The sequence below is a fragment of the Pongo pygmaeus genome, chromosome 2 (genome assembly GCF_028885625.2).
Source record: "Pongo pygmaeus isolate AG05252 chromosome 2, NHGRI_mPonPyg2-v2.0_pri, whole genome shotgun sequence".
Lineage (NCBI taxonomy): Eukaryota > Metazoa > Chordata > Mammalia > Primates > Hominidae > Pongo > Pongo pygmaeus.
Window position 1 is genome coordinate 48,116,149 of NC_085930.1, and position 15,097 is coordinate 48,131,245.

General features: G+C 39.7%; 1 long non-coding RNA gene across 1 annotated transcript in view; it reads left to right on the top strand.

Moving 5' to 3' along the window:
• LOC129033799 (uncharacterized) overlaps positions 1–12,646 on the top strand; it is a 54,293-nt gene extending 41,647 nt beyond the window's left edge. Inside the window, exons 4-5 of the long non-coding RNA XR_008501673.1 lie at positions 10,381–10,452; positions 11,441–12,646. This is a non-coding gene — a long non-coding RNA (uncharacterized LOC129033799). The remainder of the gene's footprint in view (positions 1–10,380; positions 10,453–11,440) is intronic.
• The last annotated feature ends 2,451 nt before the right edge of the window (positions 12,647–15,097 follow it).

A 15,097-nucleotide genomic window follows, 5' to 3' on the forward strand; every position in this document is an offset into this window, starting at 1 on the left:
AGGTCTGATAATCTGTAGGTAACCCAATAATTTTGACATAGAAAACAAACAAGAGATTGAGTGGAGTAGGTTGATTTTTCCAACTAAGAAGAAAATATCCCTTTATGATGGGGAGGCTGCTCTGGCTAGAGATACTAGAACATTTTAATTTCTTTGTATTACATATTGATTTCACTCACAGACTGTGAAACTGGGTACAGATGGTTGGCTGAATTGCAGTACGTCTATAATGTAGGCTAACGTACAGAAAATATGGAGGGAGAAAACTTGAGAATATGTATCAGACTGGCCTATAGTGGATGTTTGTGTTTCATCCAATGAGAGTGTGAATGCATTGGCACCGCTATCACCAACAATAAAATGAAGGTAGAACTATCAACAAACCCCTCCCCTCTCTTGATACCATGTCTCTCTAGCTGTAGTCTAGGCTTTCTTGATCTGTTATCAAAACAAGAAGTCATAGCAGCAGTTTTCCATGTCTGGTCCCTTATCCAATAGCAGCAGCATTCCCTGGGACCTTTTTAGAAATGCAAATTCCCAGGTCCCACACCAATGGACTTACTTAACTAGACACTCTGGGAGGGGGATACAGAAATCTGGTTTAGTAAGTCCTCCCGGTGATCTTGATGCAAATTAATGTTACAGAATCACTGGCCCACAACCTTGCTACTCAGAATATGGTTTGCAGAGCAGCATCAGGGGAATCATTAAAAATGATAAAAAATGAAGAATCTTGAGTCCCTTTTTTCTGTCTGCATTTTTAAACAGATCCCTAGGAAATTAGCATGCCCATTGAAGTTTGCAAGTGCTGGCTTTAGTTATTATTCCCACCTCCTCAGGTCTGATTATACCCCATCTAGCTTCTGCCCACTGCATTCCTGTGAAAATTCTCTCAGTACTGCCCAGTGACTTCCAACTGTGACAATGTATGGCTATTTTTCTGTCAGTGCTTGTATTTTATTTTACTTCTCTGCTTCATTTCACAGAGCTGCTCATTCTGTCCTTTGAATACATACAACATATTTTCCTAAAAACTTTGATTATTGCTTCTTTGGCTCCTTCATAGATTCATTTCCATGTAAATGTTGCTAACCTCTTTCCACCCTGCCCATCAACCAGGGTTCTATCCTTAGCTCACAGTTCTAATTCTGTACACTTTTTATTGGTAATCCCAATTAGATATTCATAATATCTAAATCTAAGTCATTGCCTGCTGTTTAATTGCTTGTGAGACATTTCTACTTGCATGTCTTTCGCTGCAAACTCAACATTCAAAAAATTAAACACCATTATTTCCCCTAAACTCCCTACTTTTACAGTCTTTCATTCACTTGGTGTCACTACCATCTATACAGTCACTCGAATTAGAAACTTGGAATTTATCTATGATTCTTACTTTTCTTTACTCCCTATCAAGAATTCTAGTTGCCATCCAATAACTATTCTCCTCTTCTTTATAATAAAGAACCAAAATATTTATCTGGGTACTTGGAATAAAGCCTACATTTCCTAGCCTACCTCACAACTAGGCTTAACTATGTGTCTCAGTTATGGCCACTGAAACGCAGGCAGAAGTATTCTAGGATATCTTCTCTAAAGACAAGGGGCACAATAGTTTTGCCCTTCCTTCCTTCTTCTTCCTGTAACATGAAGACAATGATTCAGACTCCTGCAGCCATTTTTGATAGTGAGGAGTAAGCTCAACACCAGTGAAGACACAACAGAGAGATGGAAGAAGCTGCATCCCCGATGAGAGTAAGAGCCAGTTCTAGACTGACTTCTTTTATGTGGGAGAGAAGTACACTTCCTTCTTGAGTACTAATTTTTTTTCAGGCTTCTGTTCTCACAGTTGAACTTATCCTGAGCAATATAAAACCCGTATCTAATTATCACCAAGACTTACTGATTTTACCTCAAACTATGTTCCAAATCTATCTCCTTTTCTCTATGTCTTTTAACCTAGGCTTTGTTTAGACTCTAATCTCTGACTCAGATTGCTAAAATAATTCCTAACTGGTGTTCACATCTCCAGTTCTTTACCACTCAAATTCATCTGCCATTGAGGTGAATAATCTAAATGAAAATCTCATCTTGCCATTCCTTTACTTATAGCTCTATTGATAATTTCCCTTTTTCAAAAGAATTGCTCTACGGCTTATTTCCTATTAAATCCCTGTTCTCATTGTACTGCCCAGGCATATGAGGGTTCCCAGTATTCCGTTGGATTTTTCACAGATCCATGCTGTTACCTTCACTCTAGAATGTCCCATCACACTTCTGCCTGGAAGGGATAGTCTTAGTTATCCTTCAAGATGCAGTTTAAGTTTCTTAGTCCAGCGGTGACTAATCATTTCAGTTCTGCACCCCATGAGCCAAAAATTAAGAGTATGCAACAAAAATTTAGGTATGTTAGTTGTTTATTCAAAGTTATATACTTGTAGTATTATACAAACCATTTATATACACATTATAAAATCTACACAAAAATAGAAATAAAAAATAACTACAAGTTTCCAAGTTTTATTTTCACTTCTGTGGATTGGCTTGTGTCTCTTGGGGTAAGAGCACTAAATTTGGTAGACCAGTTTGTCTAATTTGCAATGTCTTCTAGGATAATCCCTACTGAGGCAGAATTGATTATGTTCTCTTTTATGCCTCTATAGTAATATATATTTTTTGACCTCTTTCTTCTTCTAATTTACAAGACCCTTTAGGCAGGGGCTATATCTAATTTATTTGTATATCACAACCAACTATTGTTTACTAGGAACCATTCTAGGTGCTGGGATTCAGCAGTGAATTAATCAAAGTTCCTGACCTCACTTAGCTTATATTTTGGTTAAGGGGGGGTGAGATGGGGAAACACAGGAGGAGAAACAAATAAATAAATGTAAATAAAATGCTAAGTGTGATAAGGTCAGTGAAGAAAAACATTATAGTGAACTAATTTGAAATAGACCTAAGGTGAGGCTCTGAACAGTTGTCCTGTCCCTGTTTAACATAGCCATTTGAGACATCAAGTAGCTGTGTGGTTCTCCTCAGATTCTCAAAAAAATGCGGGTGGATCACGAGGTCAGGAGATTGAGACTATCCTGGCTAACAAGGTGAAACCCCGTCTCTACTAAAAATACAAAAATTAGCCAGGCGTGGTGGCAGGCACCTGTAGTCCCAGCTACTCGGGAGGCTGAGGGAGGAGAATGGTGTGAATCCGGGAGGTGGAGCTTGCAGTGAGCCGAGATTGTGCCACTGCACTCCAGCCTGGGCAACAGAGCGAGACTCCATCTCAAAAAAAAAAAAAAAAAAAAAAAGTCTTTCTATCTCAGCAGGAAGTGTGAATTTCTATCATTGTGATGAACCACTTAGAAAGGCAGGTTTATAAAACATCAGTTCCCCTTTCCCCATTGCTTCACTTCTTTTATTAGAAAGCTGGAGCTACTTAGTTCTACAATTGCCTACATTAATCACTATTTACTTGGCACTTATCCTGCTCTGTTACTAAGAAGTTCCTCTCACCTGCTTCCTAACCCTGTTCCTCTAATTTTTGTTCTGCACCAAGCCAGTATGCAAATCCTCCTCCCTAATATCTGCCTCCTTATTCAGTTCAGCAATGGGCATCTAAAAGGCCCTCTTAGGCTGGGCACAGTGGCTCACATCTATAACCCAGCACTTTGGGAGACCAAGGTAGGAGAATCGCCTGAACACAGGAGTTCAAGACCAGCCTGGGCAACATAGGGAGACCCTGTCTCTACAAAAAATTTTAAAATTAGCTGGGCATGGTGGTGCACACCTGTGGTCCCATGTACTTGGGAGGCTGAGGTGGGAGGATTGCTTGAGCCTAGGAGTTCAAGGCTGCAGTGAGCTGTGATTGTGCCACTGTACTCCAGCCTGGGAGACAGAGTGAGAAGCTGTCTCTTAAAAAAATAAATAAATAAAATAAAATAAATATGTTCTATCCACACCTCAACCAGTTCTTTCCCCTCTGTCCTTTCTGGAGAAATTTCTCTTTGTCTTCAAATCTTTTCTCGAAGATTTTGTTAGCCATTTGGCATTTTCTTCAGGGATATCACTTCTCTTCCAACTCTCCCTGATGGAACCCGGTCAGTTTTTAACTCCCTGTCTCTTATGACCAGGAGAAAAGATCGGTCAATCCTTGCTTCCCTGTGGCTACTTTTAGTCCACTCTCCCATAGCAACATCTTCTTCATTAAGGTTCTTCCATTTGATTATATTATGTTCTTTCTTTCCTTTTAAGAAATCTACTTACATCTAGGAACCTTTCACCTCCAAGTTCAATACATGAATCACAATTATTATTTATTTATTTTTGTCTAGCACATTTCATATGATTTAGTCCTTTGCAAGACTTAGCCATTCATATGGTTGGGACTTTATAATAAATGCCTTGGCACCATACACCATACTTCTTGTATTTCTTTGAGTCTTGTTATTTCACTCAAAATTGTCACACACTCATGAACTTGAGCTCCAGATTCCCAACTCTGATCCTTCGTTTCATTTCATTTGCATGCCCTGTTCCTTGTCCCTATGACCTCCAGGCCCTCAACTCATCCTTTTGCCTGTAAACTCTGCTCTGGCCTCACCTGCCTCCCTCTCCATCCTATAAGGCATGGTGGGTTGTTTCAATTATGCAACGGCTGTCATTATAGAATGTCCTGCCTCCTGTGCTTTGTGCCATTCCTAAATTTTTCTTCTTCTACTTTTCCAGTCAATTATTTTCAGTAGATGGCTTCCTTTTCTATGCATTTTACCATCTCCCTCTTTTTTGTTTCCCTTTTTGAGGAAGAGGCACTGTTCTTCATCCCTGATGAAACTGTTGAACCTAGTCCAAGGCCTCTTACCTCAGAGTAGTGTCATGGTGTTATGGAGAAAACATGGCCTTCAACCCTAGCCTTACAAGTGTTAGAATTTCAGGCCCTTTTCAGACTCATAGATGTCCTGGAGCAATTTGTTTAACCTTCCTGCACCTTAGATTTTCTTCTTTAATACAAAATAATAACAACTTTCTCACAATGTTAGTATGAGACCTAAGTGATACAACGTAAGTGTATCTTGCACAGTGTTGTGACAAAATAGGCACTGGTTTTTATCTTTCCCTTGGTGCTGTGTTAAGAATTCTTACCTGGGTTTCACATTTTATGTAAGCTCTCTAATTTTTTTTGCTTTGTGTATATGTGTGTCTGCACATGCTGTACCTTAAAAAGCTTTTCTTTAACACTAAGTAGCAAGTCCCACAGTCTTTTCTCATTTCTAGGCTTCATTGATCTCAAGGTCACATTTGACACTATTGACCACTCTTTTTGTGTGTTTGAAAGTGCCACCTCCCTTGGTTTCCGTAAGTTGCTATCCCACCTCTAACTGCTGCTGATTTCTTTCCTTGTCTGGTTCTTTTTCCTGCTGCCCCTAACAAAAATATCCCCCTGAGATTAAATCCTACCTTTCTACCCTTTTCTTCTACAATTTTTTCAACATTCAGATTCGCTCCCAAGGCCACAACTCTCACCTCTGAAATGACTTCTTCTACCTAACTCTTTCCCAAGGTCCAATGCCAGATTTCCACCTACTCATCTCCATCTGCATTTCCTAGAGATACCTTCATCTTTCTAAAACTGAACTCTTCATTTCCTCTTCTTAATAACTTCCTCCAAAAGGTGCCACTATTTTCTCCAAATAACCTTTTACTCTTCCTATCTTGCCTTACATTTAATTAGTTGCCAAAATATATTAATTGAACATCACGACTTTGTCTTTCTCTTCAAAAATTATTGTTCCCAATGCCATCCTTTTACTTCAGACTTTTGTTACTTCTCCTCATACCTTCAAAATACATTCCTAGCTGGTCTCGCATCTCATGTCTACTTCTTTCCCATACATAGTAGACACACTTTAAGACATTTCCAACTTAAAACACCTTGGTGGCTTTCTCTGCCTTCCAGCATGGCGGGTTCTCTATAACGTCCTAGCCTATTTCTCACTACCTTATTTATTCCGCACTGCTTTCCTATTAATGACCTGCATTTAAACCAAACCAGAGTATTTGCCCCTTTTTAAACATGCCTTACCTCTTTCTACCTTCATTAATATATTTATAATATTCCTTTGGTCTGAAATGGCTTCTGGTTTGTGTTCCTAGTTTGAAATCCTAGCCTGCTTTTAAGACTCATCTTAAATCTCACCTCCTCTCTGAAATTATGTTCCTCATCTACACCTCTTTCAACTTTAAGAAATTCTCTTTTCTTTGAGAGAGAAACTCAGTTCTTCCTCATATTGTAGTTATTTGTGTGCTTATCTACTAAGCTACATTGTATGTTGTCTAAGTGCAAGGATAGTGTTTTGCCAATCTTTTCCTCCCATTGGTGCTTAACACATTATTTTGCTAGTAGTGTCTTACCATAAGTATTTGTTGGATTGACTTAAATCTGTTGTACAAGCCAGTTTATTAAATGCAAATTAAGTCTGATTTAGAAAAAAATAGCCAAATTGTTGCTTGTTTAGGCTTTTTTTCTATGTAAAATAATATGAAAATCCATAAAAAGTAGCTTAAAAAAACAAAAAGATAAGTAGCTGACAAAGAGCAGGCAACCAGGTAACATGTTGTAGAGCAAGAGGGAGAGGAAGATTATTTAGAACTCGGTTTTCTAAAGAATTGTCATGGATGCAAAAGAAAAAAAAAAAAGTCACTTAATTTAGTAAACTAGTTGGCTTAAATTTCCCAGTAAGTGACAATGGGTTTCTAATTCAGGCTTTGGCTTCTTATCAGTTCCCTTTAATTCATGGTAATTCTAGTTCCTAGCTGGTCTCTGTTGACCTACTCAGAATCATTACTGGGAACCAGAAGATGGTATGTAATTGAATTGGTATCACTGCTGTCACCATCAATTTGTGCAGGAAAAAAGGCTGAGGAAACACAAAGGCAGAAACTATAATTGAATTTGGTTACTCCAAAGGTAAAACACAGTTGCAATTTTCAGAGAGCATGGCAGGTCAGATGGTGAATGGGGTAGGGGCTGAGTGAGATGGATTACCCCTGAGGGGATATGAAAGCTAAAGAGATTGACTTTGGCCAAAATTGATGTTTAGAAGTCACTAAACTCACAACTTTCTCAAGGTCAATTCTTTTTCCAGGCATTAAAATACAATTAACACTGGATTAAGAGAGAGGTGTGGGTGGGGAATCAAGAGAAGTGGATTCTAGTTCCAATTTCTCCAGTAGAGGTAGAACAGTAAACAAATTATTAAATTCTCCTGAGCCACAGGCTTCTCATTTACAACATTAGGACAATAATATAATTCTTGCCTTTCAGGGCTGCTAAGAGGACCAACTGACATATCTTCGATTGCTTTTGTATAGTGCTTCATGTTGCATAAATGATATTTGGAAGCCAAGTCTTATTATTATTATATGATCAACGGCTTATTTCTATAATGACTAATCCTTTCAGTTAGCTTTACCCATTACAGAAAGCATACCACAGAGAATTGGCTTACTCAAATTATGTTTATTTAACTTCCAACCTCCCATTAATATACATTATCATGGCTGGGAATTTTACAGCCTTCAAGTGAGGAAATACAGAAGGGATATCTGCATAGCATCCTCATACTTCAGCATTTGTCTTAACACAGTGAAGAATGATGTTGACTTTGACAATAGTTTATCAGTGTTATTCCCCTGATCTGTGGGCTGATGCTGTTATTTCTGTGACTTTGTTAGTGTAAATACTACTTCTTGAGGGGCTCATGTGACTGGACAGCTCACCCATCATAGATTGGTTCTTCTCCATCTTGCTCTCTTCCACCTGAAATGTTTCCCTACCACTGTTTTTGCTTCTTCAAACTTAGCTGCATTTTATGATATTCTAGAGCTCATTTAGTGTTCTATTCCAATTCTTGCCTCAATTAGTCATTTAACAGAAAGATTGTGAACTGCTAAAATTTTGTTCCTCTATTTCATACATCTCTCAAAATGTTGAAAAGACAAAAGATACTCACAGGCTAATATTATTTTGTTTTGCTCTCAGAAATATTGGTATTTGAATATAAAGTTAAAAGTCTAAAATCTCAATGATGGCCTGGAAATCTATCATCTATTAAAGAGAGGCTTACCATATAACCCAGTGTGCACAGAGGGTTCCATTTTATACCTGGCATCTGCAAATAATTTTGAGAAAAGAAAAATAACTCAGAACAGTCTGAGCTATGTGAGCATGTAGGCCCAGAGAGACTTGAGTATGGGACTGCAGTCATTGCCCTCCCATGCCTGGGGGAAATTAAAAAATTATTATTATTATTATTTTTTGAAAAAGGGTCTCACTTTATCTCCCAGGCTGGAGCACAATGGTACGACCTCAGCTCACTGCAACTTTTGCCTCCTGGGCCCAAGCAATTCTCCTGCCTCATCCTTTCAAATAGCTGGGACTACAGATGTGTGCCCCCATGACCAACTAATATTTTATTTTCTGTGGAGACAGGTATATTAGTCCATTCTCATGCTGCTACAAAGAAATACCTGAGACTGTGTTATTTATAAAGAAAAGAGGTTTAACTGACTTACAGTTCTGTATGGCTAGAGAGGCCTCAGGAAACTTACAATCATGGCAGAAGGCACCGCTTCACAGGCAGCAGGAGAGACAATGAGTGTAAGCAGGTGAAATGCCAGACACTTATAAAGCCATCAGATCTTGTGAGAACTCACTCACTGCCACTAGAACAGCATGGGGGAACCACCACCTGATCCAATCATTTCCCACCAGGTCCCTCCCATGACATGTGGGGATTATGGGAACCACGATTCAAGATGATATTTGGGTGGTGACACAACCAAACCATATCAAAAGGTTTTCACCATGTCACATGGGTTTGTTTCAAATTCCTGGGCTCAAGCAATTCACCTGCCTCAGCCTCCCAAAGTGCTAGGATGACAGGCATGAACCACCACACCCAGTCCCTGGGGGTAACTTTTAGAGTCACTTTGTTTCTGCCTAGTTTCTTCACCCATTATCTTTAGGTTTCTGGAATTTGTGATACAAATAACAATGTATAACCAATCAAAAGATTATGTTATTTTAATGTAACTTCTTGGTAAACAATTTAGAAACCGACTCTTCGTTTAAAAATCCACTTGTAACTAGAACTAATCATAGTGTATATTCAGAGCAACTTAGATCTATCATCCCTGGTTGCAGTCCTCAAGTTTGGCCTAAGTAAAGTCTCTAATTAATTTTGCCTCAGCTTCCTCCTTTAGGTCAACATTCTCAATAGCACTCCCCTGTCATCTGCAAACATGTCTTATGCTTTTTAATAAATAACATGGCAATAAATAACATGATCGCTCTATTAAGGATGACATTTCCAAAGCACCTTCCAACTCTCAGAACCAGCTATTAGAGCAGGAAGGGCCTTTGGAGTTATCTGCCAGCCTCTAACCACGTGGACACTGTGGAAAAGTTTCCATAACTCCAGTCAGATAAGTAATTTAAGTTTGCTAAAAACTAGCCATGTAACTTGAACAAAATTATCCCTCTGACTTTGAGTTTTAATTCTAAAATGCTAGCATCAGCCTAGAACTGATAGCAGCAGGAGGCAGACGGGCAAGTGCCCAGTGAAACCTGATCTTCAAACCAAAGACAGCTTAAATCCTGAAAACCAAGCTACAAGTCTCGGGTAAATTCACAGACTGGATTGGGAGCCTCTCTTCCCATTTGGTGAGCTTTCCTGTGATTGAGCCCCACCATTCATCTATTTTACACATACCTACCTTTCCCTAATTGGTTTTTTACACTGTAGTGTCCATCTTTGAGTGGTGTCTTTTTTTAACCTTTTTTATATATTCACAAACCAATCAGCACACACTCCCCCATTCTGAGCCCATAAAAAACCTGGACTCAGCCACACATTGGGCTATTCACTTTTGGGCCTCCTCTCACACGGAGGGCTACCCACGTTGGGTCCCATCTCATTGTCAAGAGCTCTTCTGTTACTGAATAAACTTCTCCACCTTGCTTACTCTTCAGTTGTCCACGTAACCTTATTCTTCTTGGATGTGGGACAAGAACCTGGGGCCTGCCAAATGCAGGTACAAAAAAGGCTGTAACACTGTAGCCCTCTGCCCTCTGCTGGCACCAGGTAGCCACCCCACACAACGGGAAGCAGTGGTGGGGCTGGAGTGGGGCAATAGGACCGAATGAGCTGGGACATGCCCCCATTTGCCAAAGTGTGCAGACAATGGGAACAAACAAACTGTAACACAAATAAGCCATGACCCTCCTGGGGCCCAGACCTCAGGGCTCCCAGAGCTAGAGCTGTAACCATTGTAATTCCCCCTTTGAAGCTCTGCAGTTTCTGATGTCTTCGAATTTTTCAGGCATGACCACATTCTCCTTGTCCAGACACTGGCGCCCAAGGTGGAAGCTGTAGGCGGAGTGTGGATCCCACGGTGAGTGTGGCATCTAGACTAGTAGCACAATCCAAGTACAGGCTGCTGGACTGAGTGGGGAGAGCAAACCTAGTGGACACGAACAAAACTGAAACAGAGGTGCCACCAGCCACAGGGGTCTCTGGCTGGTGAAGTGGCGCCAAAAATATCCTGTGTCAGGACTTAGATGGTTTTTCTTTCTATTTAGGCGTTGTTGATATTTTCTGATTACAAAATTATACATAATTTAAAAAATTGAAACACTATGAACCATGTAATCTATATTTTTAAAAGTGCCCTCATAACTCTGCTCTCTAGTTATGAAACTTTATATTGATTACATTCATCTGAAATTTAATATAAGAGTCCAAGGTGGGAGGATTACTTGAACCTAGGAGTTTGTGACCAGCCTGGGCAACACAGTGAGACTCCATCCCCATAAAAAGTAAAAAAAAAAAAAAAAAAAAGAAAGAAAGAAAGAAAAAAGAAAAATTACCTGAGTGTGGTGGCTTATGTCTGTATTCCCAGTGACTTCTAGAATCCAAGGTGGGAGGACTGCTTGAGCCTAGGAGGTTGAGGCTACAGTGAGCCATGATCATACCACTGCACTCCAGCCTGGGTACAGAGTGAGACACTTTCTAAAAATAAATAAATAAATAAATAAATAAAAGAAATTTAATATTGATTAAATTTATCAGAAGAGTTTCAGAGACTTTTTAAAAGAGATGGGATCTTGCCATGTTGCCCAGGCTGGACTGAAACTCCTGGGCACAAGGGATCCTCCTGCCTCAGCCTTCTAAGTATCTAGGACTATAGACATATGCCACCATGCTCAGCAAGTTTTAGAGATCTTTCTAAAGGTAACAGGAGTCGTATTGGGCAGTCTAAAGGCTGATAACCCTTTAAATTGATTGTTCTAGAAATTCATTCTATTTTGTGGCACATAAAATAGAAATAGGGTGAGGGCACCTTTGTTTCTTCCCTTTGAACCTCCCTATCTTTTCATCAGGACCTGTCATTTGACTTTGCAAAAGCCCACTGATGAAGGCTAATGTGCTCCATTTGGACTGATTCAACATGGTACGAATTTCCTTTGGTTGTATTGTAACTCCTGGACTGGAACACTTGTGATCCTCTTTGGCTCCTGTGGCTGCATTTAATCGCAGAGATCTTCCGGAACTGATCAATGGTGACAGTAGACAGATGTCCTGAGACTCCTTATTTCCCAGGATGAACTGTCATGGTGGACAGGCTCTCCATTGTTCGTAGAATCTAGTTTGGATACCAGAAGCACATGTCTAAAATATAATTCTGAACTTTCCATTATCATGAAACTAATGCCATAGAATAAATTGGCAAATCTTGTTCCTAAACTTACCTCGTTTTTCTCACTAATTAATGTGACAATTAAGGGAGAAGAGATAAAATGGCAAAATGGACATAATAATACTGCCATGCTTGTCTTAGTTACTGCAAGATCAAAGGGTCTACAAAACCATTTTGAAGAATATAAACGATCACTGAGATGCTAGGCATAACTGTTTATTATACTGCTTTGTATTATCTAGATGTATGTTCTGGAAACGTCTCATATCATATCCTGCCTAAGTAGAAATTATTGTAGTTTATGCCATTTGGGTTTCATAGGTGAATACAGTTAAGGTGTACTTTACAGCTCTAGGCTATCCCAGGCAGAGGGATTTTTAACACTGGTCTCTCCAGTTTTATTACCAGGTATACATTTGGCCTGGTATGCATAATGTTCATCTCTTGGATTTAATAACCGGGTAATCAAGTTATGCCACTTAATTCTTTAGCAAATGACAATCTGAGTACAAATCATTTCTAAATTGTTTCTCACATTAAATTAATCCAAAAGTAGGCTTGCTGATAATTCTCTATTACTTCTCACTTATCTTCCAGTTTAGTAATTCTTAATTTTTCTAATGCTGAGGGCTCATGCTCCCTTGGAGTGCCTGGCCTCTGCTGTATATTAAGTCTGCCTGAGTTCTGAGCTTTACCTTCAGTGACCTGCTGCTAATTCTATGCTTTGAGCTCCTCAGAAGTATCTCATTAATCCTAGCAATAAAAAGTATTTTTATGCAAAGCACATTTCTGGGACCTAGTAACAATACAAAACAATAATACAACAAGGATGATGATATTTCTGATTATCCAGTGCCTCCCTGCTTGGATTTGATAGCCTGTTTAATAAGCAGCATCAGAAGCAACAATAGTAGATGATAGAGGTGTTTTTAAAAAGTCGCAGCACATAGGATTACCCCAGCTAGTCCTGGCCTGGCTCTTTCTTCTAATCAAATTGGTGATGCAATCTTCCCCATTTCCCAGGAGGCCCCTTTCTCTCCACAGTGACGGAGAATACATTTGATGCTTCTTACCCTTCCCTAGATCCCTCCTATCCCTTTGAATAGCCGCTCCTGCTAAGGAACCCAGTGACCCCACGGCATTTAGCTTCAGCCTGGTAGCCCGTTCCATCTTCTTTTTTCTCTTTCTGAATTGAATTGCAAATGTAGGCATGCCTCAGTGAAAGCACTTATACTGTATTTCTGATCTGTGTCTTGACTCCTCTCCTCCTCAGGGACAGCAAAAACCCTGAGGAAATATAGTTGGCCTCAGTTAAGCTGGGCCTCTGATCAGATTAGCTCCCAGTTTAATAAGACTTGAGGTAGGCATCCCAGCTGTGCTCGCTCCCATTTCACGTACATAGAAAGATCAGTGGCTGAAGTCCCTTATTCTGCAGACTGAGGCCTATGCATGTGATTTGGGGCTCTGTTTCTCCAGTTTTATCCTGAGGTTTAGACCTGAAGGAATATTTGTAGGTTTCAAAGAAAGAGGTTTAAAACATAAGAACTGAGAATGCTTACCTAAGGAAGGTGAGAAAATTTTGGACTCATATACTTTGGGATCCTGCTCACTCCTCTGAAGCACTGACCCCACACAAAACACAATTCTTTTGACAGCGTAAGGTCACAATTCTTCTATCTCTTCAGTCCTCTGGCTTCTTTTCCTGATATGTAAAATGTGTTGCAATAACATAAAATAATTCTTAACATTCCTCTCTGCTCCTGACTCCCATGAGGTCCTCAGGCCCTATAAAGGCTTCTATGGGCAAGATATTTTGAGGAAAGAATGAGGAGGAGACCACAACATTGGTCATTCGTTCAACTATTCATGCATTTGACAAACATTCAATCAGTGCTAATCAGACTTAGGCACTAGAGTTGTTACAGGAGGGGCCTCTCCCCTGCACCCCACTAGGAATGTTGGGTGATGGTTCAGCAATTATGGCACTGCCTCTCTAAAAATTATAATTTGGCAGTGCCAGGGAAAGTCCATTTCCTCATGGTCCATACCTGTGAACGTCAAAATGTTAATTGAATGCAGGCCCCAGGGAAAAGCAACTTTCTGAGTTGAGACAAAAGTTGCAAGGTATGATGTTCCTGGAACACGCCACCAGAAAAGGGAAGAAAGCCTTAGGTGAGCATGCATACAACGTCCTAAACACACTGCCTGTGCTCAATTCCAAAAGGTAAGGAAAGCACTGCGCATGCAGGAAGACCACCCTAAGGGAAGAATCATGGGAAAGAGGCGAGCCTGTAAAGTCCTAGGATCAAGCTTAAAGCCCCCTGACTTTTTTTTTTTTTTTTTGCTTCTTTTTCTGTCTTTGACCTTCGGGTGCCCACTTGGATCTCTTCCAAGGGTTCTTTTCTTTCTTTCCTGTTCTAAAGACTTTTTAATAAACTTCCATTCCTGCTCTGAAACTTGTCTGAGTCTCTTTTTCTGCTTTCTCAGCCAAATTCTTTCTTCTGAGGAGGCAAGGACTGAAGTTGCTACAGACCCGGATGAATATGCAGCCAGTAACTTGGGATAACGCGATCTCTTCCAGCCATAACAAAGTGACTAAGCACAGTGCCTGACTGCAAAGAACTCTTGGTTTAGTTAGGGAGATAAAGGATAATCATAATCCATGTGGTCACAAAATCAAGATCCATACAAGGTATTATGGGAATACACAGGAAAAATCATAAGATTTATTACAAGAAGAAAAGTTGTCATGCCCTATTTATAAGCTAAGAAGAACAGTAAGTGTCTCCACTTTTCTTCGTCTCCTCCTTGGAGCCTTCATTGTTAATCTTGCTGGCCTGCTCTGTGTCTTAACTCAGGATCTGAATTATGATCATTTTGCCTAGGATGAGGATGATAATTCATAGAAATTATTTGAAGCACTTTAAAGTTTGTGTTTAACTACAGCAGGCCCTCCAGGATCCCAGCACAGATCCTGTTGAATCTGTCTTAAGATATTTTCCAACTTAAACGTATCATCAAAAATGGAGGTTGGCCCAACCAAGCTGATGTGTCTGTTTATTTATATTAATGAAGAATAGGAAACCAGCAGTGTTTCAAAATATTACACATATCTGCTTTTGAAAATAAACCAGAAACCATGGTAGGAGGCTTTTTTTTTATTGAATGATTTCTTGCTTTTTGACTTTGTAAGTTGATGTAGAGTGTTACATTCTTCTTCAAGTATGCACAAAGACCTTTGTTTTTCTGGGAAAATGTCATTGTGTATAGAAAAATACTGGATTATGAATCAGGAGACCTGGAGTTTGGTTTTAGCTCTGCCATTAACTGTGAAAGTGAT